Source organism: Callionymus lyra, chromosome 7 (genome assembly GCF_982586985.1).
Source record: "Callionymus lyra chromosome 7, fCalLyr1.hap1.1, whole genome shotgun sequence".
NCBI lineage: Eukaryota > Metazoa > Chordata > Actinopteri > Syngnathiformes > Callionymidae > Callionymus > Callionymus lyra.
In genome coordinates this window covers 19,005,277-19,012,745 of record NC_141824.1, presented here as the reverse complement: position 1 = coordinate 19,012,745, position 7,469 = coordinate 19,005,277, and the positions used below count along the sequence as shown (strand labels likewise).

Here is a 7,469-nt window from a genome sequence, read left to right as displayed (position 1 = left end):
ATTTCAACTTAGAACCTAAACACACACAAAAAAAATCACCTTTTTTATATTACTATCGATTACACAAACCTATTAAATAAAAACAATAACATTTTACAAGACTTTAAAACACTTAAACAAACAACAACCTTTAAAGGAAAATAATAAACAATACAAAACTCAGTGTTACGTAAAATAAATAACTTGTAAAATAAGTGGACTAATCAAACAATGTAAACTTAAGAAACTAAAATCATCATTTCTATCTTATCAGCTGACAGACAGAAAGTCTATTTTAAATTCCTAAATGAAGTGATACATTGTTAAATTATAGTGTTTTGCGTTTAGTTTTAAAATGCCTTGAACGCACCTTAACAATCCCATTTTCATTGAATGCATCATTGATGTCAAAAAGGTGCAAAAAAAAGGGAACAGATGTCGTGTTTCTTCGTCTTTACCTCACCTAGAATCTATTTATCATCATGTATGAATAACAACTGCTTCCTGTAAAAAAATGAAAACGATCAGACTCAGTTGCTCTGCCAAGTGAGCTTATTGACGATGCCTGAAGTTACTCCAAAAGACGTGGGTACTATGACGCGTAATCAATAACGTGTTACTCAATAACGCGAAACTCCGAACACTAGAGACTATAGTTTCCGTAACACACTTAAAAAAATGTTATGGAACTCACTGAAACACTTTCGATACTGACAAGTATCAAAACATAGCTCGTCTTTTTGTGCATATTACCAGTAACTAGAGCTTAATCATGTGATCAACATGTCTTGTGATTGGCTGTAGCGTTACATGTGGTCGCGCCCTGCAGGGAAAACATAAACTAGTTAGAGCTCCATACATTGGGCTTTAAGTAAGTAAGTATCTTTTTTCGTAAAGCGCATTTCACAGACCAGGGTCACAGAGCGCTTAAACCACATGACAACACACAGTTAAAAATACATACAAATAAAAAACAAACAAACATGTATACTAGTGTTTCTTCTCTCAATTAAAATTATACGTTGCCATGTTGATAGTAACAAAAATGGAAAATATTGCATTTTGGAAGTGTTCTGATGTTTTCTTGTTGAACCGAATGGCTTCTAACGGTTGATACTTGCGCCCATACATAGCTAAAAAAAACAACAGAAAAGCGACACAACATGGAATTTGATCATTAAATGAATCAACGTTTATGTCATGTTAGCTAGCTTAGTAGTTTATGGTTAAAACACTGAAACATAGTTGAGCCAACAAAATGCTTAAAGTTGTTTCAATATTTGGATTCTGTACTCATGTTCAATTAGATCCTTGGAGGAGGTATGCACAGTCTCAGTGCTTTTCAGCAGGTCAGCATGTTTTCTGGATTGTAGTAAAGTTTTGGCTGTGAACTAAAACACACTTAAAAAAAAGCGAAACCCCCCCCCCTGGGGTTTGGCCTCACGCTCCCCATATTAAACATGTTCCGGAGGATCCAACTCTCCCTTGGGTCTGGGTTCGTTCAGGTGAAGCCAAACACACAGTTGGCAGGCAGGATAGGAAACTACAAAGCTTGTTATTCTATAAACCGGGCAACCGGCAAGTCAGCAAAAACCATCCCAGAATACTAATCCACTAAGTTTTCCAAGAGGGTAGGAACACGGTCCTGGAAACGAGGCGGAAGGTCACACTGGAAGACAATGAATGAATCCCTGGCGGAGGGGCAAGAGAGGAGATGGTGGGAGAAAAAAGCAGAAAACTGGCTAAACTGGCAACAGATGACTCTTGAATCAGAAGTGACAGAACTGTCCAGATGATTGTTGACTACTGAGCTAACCAGCAACTGTTGATGCTGAAAATGATTATAACTCTGATCCCACTTGAGAAGCCATCATGGGATGAAGCCCGGCTGTCACGGCAGGTTTCCAAATCTGCCTCCAGAGCGTCAACAGTAGGATCTAGTAATTATTGCTTGTGCTGTCAGAAGTTGATGTGGGATGAAGAGAGAATCTAAACACACGCCGGTTTCAGGTTTTTTTACACTTCAACCAGGCAAAAATAACTCTACAACCATTTGTTGAGACCCAGCAGAGGTAGAAATACTTGATGAATGTGTGTCTAATTTAAAACACGATAAGAATACTTTTTGATATGGTTTTATAGAAGAAGTTATGGAGATGATTTGCCAAAAGCAAAACTGTTTAAAGTTCAACTATGAGGATTTAAGTGAGTCTTAATGTTGGACTCTATTGTACTCATCAGTATGTGTCCGTTTGTACAAAACTCTATTTTTTAATAAACTATTCACATTAGAAAAAGTGTTTAAGCTCCGCCCACTGAAAACACTTTTCTGGCATAACCACACCTACTCTGCTGTGATTGGTCAAACATCAATGTTTGTCACCGCACGTCATCAATCCCGGAGGACTCGTTGTATAAACAAAGCAGGACGTGATTACAGCTGGCTGGAGGAGGAGTGAAGACATTTTTACGTCATAATTGATTCCGGTCTCGTAACCTCTCATTCGCTGAGATTTCAGACAGGGGAGTACTTTATTAAGTAATAAGTTCAAAACATGGTCATGATGAGGGACTTACTGCATCTTGGAGAGGAAGACATTTGAAACATGTGAGTGAGTCAGTTGGGTTTTCATATTAGTTGACCTTTAAATAAAAACGTCAGCAACTATTATCATTTCATGCTACCAAAACAAAAGATAGAAATAATCACATGTTAGCACAAAACAAAGATCACCAAAACAGTGCAAGCCTCTGCCAAAGATCTCGCTGCAAATTAATCATTAAATCAACTTCTAAGACTAAAAATGTATTGTCACATATCATGCCTCACTGTAGCAGGAGCAACCTAGAGCTTAATAATGTTGTATATTACCACAATATCATGAAAGTTGATGTATTTTAGTGCTTTTATTGTTTTTTGAATTCAAGGTTTCTGGCTCTTCAAGGCCACCATAGTTAGGTCAAAATCTTGGAAATCCCAATGAAACTACAGAACAGGGTGACGAAAAAAAAAAAAAACTCTACTTGGCAGATGCAATTTTCGATGAGTTCAGCCCACGTCAGGTTTTACTTTCTAAAATAAGCGTCTCTAAATATAACTTGCCGGAGGGATACACGACAGCGAGCATGCGAATAACACTTTTCATTTGTAACAAATCCACCGCCGTCCGGCGCGAGGAGAAAAATCCAGCAGTGGAAACGCGAGGCACGCCAGGTGTGTGTGGTCTATTCCTGGCCGACCACTGGATGCCTGTTTACTCTGGCCCGGCCCGAGGCCCGACGGAGGGAGAGCAGACGCTAAGCTCGTGGATGCGCAGCGCCGTGCTCGGCACTGGCACGTGGCCACATGCCATACCCACATATTTCTACTATCTCCTGCACCCAGCCCACCAAACACCCCACCTCCCCGACTGATGGGCCCCACCCCTCTCCCTCAGTTCTCCGGGGATTACTGGCAGCCCACGAGGCTGAAGTGGGAATGAGGCGAGCAGGTCCAGACCCGTTGGTAAGACACAGACTTAAGGGCAGTGACTGCATGGAAAATTAAACACACACACACACCGTACACATGAAAACAGTGAACCCACTGACACACGGCATGAGGCACCGGCCGACAACCGGCGTCAAATACCTTTCCTAAGCTTTGTCTTTGGCGAGCGCCGCGGACGACAGCGATCTGTGCGATCTTGTCCTCCAGCCGGTCGTGTCACCAGGGGGTCCCTCAGGAAAAAAACACACACAAGAGCGCCCACCGTTTTTTTCGGAGTCTCCTCCACAAAAAAATGGATAAACAGAGCCACGTGAAACATGATCGACATAATTCAACCTGCTCTTATCTCACCTCTCCTGCAGACTGATCTGTTGCCAAGACTGTTCCATGGCACAGAGCGAGGAGTCGGAGCCTGATGAGAACATTCTATCTCCACGAAAACAAGATCATTAGCGGCTCGAACAAGCACAACACCAGTTTTGGTTTAGGGCAGGGATGGGCAATTACATTTTCTCGGGGGCCACATAATATCCCGAGCCAAAATAACAGGCGTGAAGAAGTAAAAAGAAGCCTTATATGATGGGAAAACTTGGAAAAAATATTTCTTCCAAAATAGAAATTTGGGCAATTAACAATTGTATTCATGTCACTGTTATTATACTATGAAAATATTTAGTTTAAAACATCACTCAGATATAATAATATTAGATGTTTCAATGTCTCCTGACTCACTCACATGTTTCAAATGATAACAAGTCTTCCTCTCCAAGATGCAGTAAGTCTCTCATCATGACCATGTTTTGAACTTATTACTTTATAAAGTTCTGGAATCTCAGCGAACAAGAGGTTACGAGAGCGGAGATCATTATGACGCATGGTCTTCACTCCACCTCCAGCCAGCTGTAATCATGCCAAGTTTTGTTTATACAACGATTCCTTTGGAGGTGGATGCTGCGTGACAAACCTTGATGTTTGACCAATCAGAGCAGAGTGGGCGTGGTTAAATTGAACAAGATTTTAGCTTCACTGGGCCGGGCTTAAGCACATTTTCTAACGTAAATATTTAATTTAAAGGTGAGTTTTGTGCAAAAAGACACATTTAAATCAACACATTAGTTTCCCTTTAAATATAAAAAAGGTTTAAAGAACTCTGGGACGTAGCACTTTGATCCGGTTAAGGGAGACTAGATTATTAAAACATAAATTGTTTAACTTCCCCAGTGAGGGCCCAGGAAAGTGAGCCAACGTAAAGACGTCCATAAATCTGCAGTGGTGTTAATGGAATGGTCCCGGAGGGAAGTGAGAGTCAAGTAGGCTTATCCTTCGAACCAGTGTTCTCAGCAGCTGCTTCCTTTGGAGCCCTTGGGCTTTTTTTTGATGGTCCTGAAACAAACTGCTGACTCCTCTTATGCTGCACCTCGCAGCAGATCACGCTGCTGTGAAAAAAACAAGCTGTGTCCATGAGAACGTGTTACACAAGAGAGGAGAAACGCATGCTTCATACTGACAATGAGGCAGGTGTTCTTTTATCACTAACACCGTCCTGATGTCGAGTTTATACGACCGATCCTTGTTACCCTTCAAGTCTTTCGCTTTAATAGCGGCCAGGTGTTTCTTGCTCTTTCATGTGCAACTCAATTTATGATTCACTTTTATTGAAAACAATTCCATTTCAGGAATAATGGTTAATGGAAGGGTGATCAAACGATTTAAAGCCGCTTGTTTGCTAAATCTGTTTTACATGAAGCTTCGTCGGCCCGTCAGCGCCGGTCCCAGCACCTCTGTCAGCTGCCAGGACCAGGTTGAGGAAAGCTAAGGGTTTGTCCGCACGGTAATATCTGCCTCAGGTTCTGTCAGAACCTTTAGGTCTTTTGTCAAAACCTTTTAGTAACTGGAACCGCATCTTTTTTGGAACACTGACCCAGAGAAGACACATATGTAAATGCCTTTTTCAGGTTTTTGCAAAACCACTTAATCCACAGTCAGTTAATACTCACCCTCATAAGAGTTGGGTTTACTTTCAGAGTAATCTTTTCGTTTTTAGAGTTATAGGCAAACATCGAAGTCTATTTTCATGCATCAACTAGTGCTCAAAATCGCTGTCCAAAGTGACAAACTTAAAAAGTCCAAATACCTCGTCTGTAACGTCCATATTGTATTGATGCCTCGACATTAGGAAACGTTCCGGAAAAACGTAACCCTTGACCCAGGGTCAAGGTGACCCGAAAACAGTGTATGTATTGGTATCCCTTGTTTTGTCTCTGGGTCAACATAAACAACTTCCACCACTGCATATGTACGTATGTAAGCCAGGAAGGTCGTTCACCTTGACCCAGAGACAACCCATGGATACTTCAAACACATTTTTTTTTCCAGGTCTTCGGGTCACTTTGACCCAGAGATAACACAAGGATTAAACAAGTTTATATGTTGAGCTCATTAAGAGCAGAAATTTAAAAAAGTAAAATGTTATACAAACATGCGTAGATATTGCTTTCAGTAAACAGTGGTTTAAACAGTAGTTGCTGAATTAAAATGAACATACGCTTTTGCCTATAACTCTAAGAAAGAACGTATTACACTGAAAATAATCCCAACCCTTTGTCAACATGAGGGTGAGTAGAAAATGAGTTAATTGTGGGTGAATTTACTCTTTAACTAGCTTTCTCTTAATCTGGAGTCAGAGGGTTTTTTCTTGAGTCTTTTCCGAATGAATTCTCAATATAAAACTATCTGGAAGGTAGAGATAGAGCAGACCATACAACTTGTGGAGAAAATGTATTTTTTGGCAAATGTAGTTTAGAATTTTTCTTTCGATCAGTACCCAGAGTTTAGGACAGATATAGGAAGGAAGACTCAACTCTCTCGAAAACGGGGTCATTCTATAAACAGTTTTTCTTTGCTACTAAGATTTGTGAACTACTTTCTTTTGGGTACATTTTCTAGTACTTTTTATGTAAAAGGAAGGAAACAATTATATTTTAAATGTGTTGTACCACCAATTATTAACCAATTTGTTTCCAGGAAACACCTGTTGTAAAAAAAGACTGAACAAACTTGTTTATCTGGAGGAATTGAGAAATATCGGATCTGAATCACTGGCCGGCGTCCAAAGGCTATTTTGGGCGATGCCTTTTTCCGGACTGTAGCGATTACACGTCCGCTGATCCTCTGCCCCAACCGGTGTTTAAGAGTGAAGCAGCAAAGCGGCCTGGTGTTGTTCCTGTGGACTCAGCCGGAGCTGACGGTGTCCTGCTGCTGCTCAGCTCTGCTGCACAAACACACAGCTGCTCAAAGGCCATTGTTGCTTCAGGTGCCGAAACTATATAAACACGCACGGTTGTCAACACCGACCTCCTCGTATCTATTGAAATATAAAAGTTGATCTGGTTTCCTTTCAAAGCAACATGGTGATTTTTGTCAGTTCGTAGAGTACAACCGAGATCAGAATTGGGTTTCGCACGCTTTGGTATCGTAGCTTGTATCACTCTATAATTATATTATCCTGGGATGGCGCTGCCTGTCACAGCAGATCCCACAACTTTTACCACTGTTCTCTTGTATTCAGACCAATGCAAGAAAACAAAATGTTTTCCCTTTTTGGAGGTTAAAGGAGATACAGAGTTGTGTTGGATGTTTAAGAGTGAAGAGTAAAACGAGAACAGCATGTCCATCTATCTATCATAAAACAAGACAAACTGGCCCCCACAGACTGGTAGACTGACATCATGTCATGAGATACAAACAAATGTTTGTATTTTTATCAATATCATTGGGGGCATCAAGAGAAACTGAAATGTTGAACTTTTATTTTAAAACCATCTTAAGGATGGTATCATGCAGAAGTCAGACGGATGCAAGTGCTCCATGATAACAACTGAAACTGTAACATTTTCTCTCATATATAAAAACTTCTTTTTTTTTAAATACGGTCCAGTGACTTTTTTAATATTATTCATTCATGTGTAAAAACACTAAAATCTTTAAGTTTATTTATGTT

At 40.3% G+C, this 7,469-nt stretch overlaps 1 protein-coding gene across 4 annotated transcripts in view; it reads right to left on the bottom strand.

Moving 5' to 3' along the window:
• Nucleotides 1-7,469, bottom strand: part of LOC148075300 (uncharacterized) — a 35,247-nt gene that overhangs the window by 13,114 nt on the left and 14,664 nt on the right. The window lies entirely within an intron of this gene.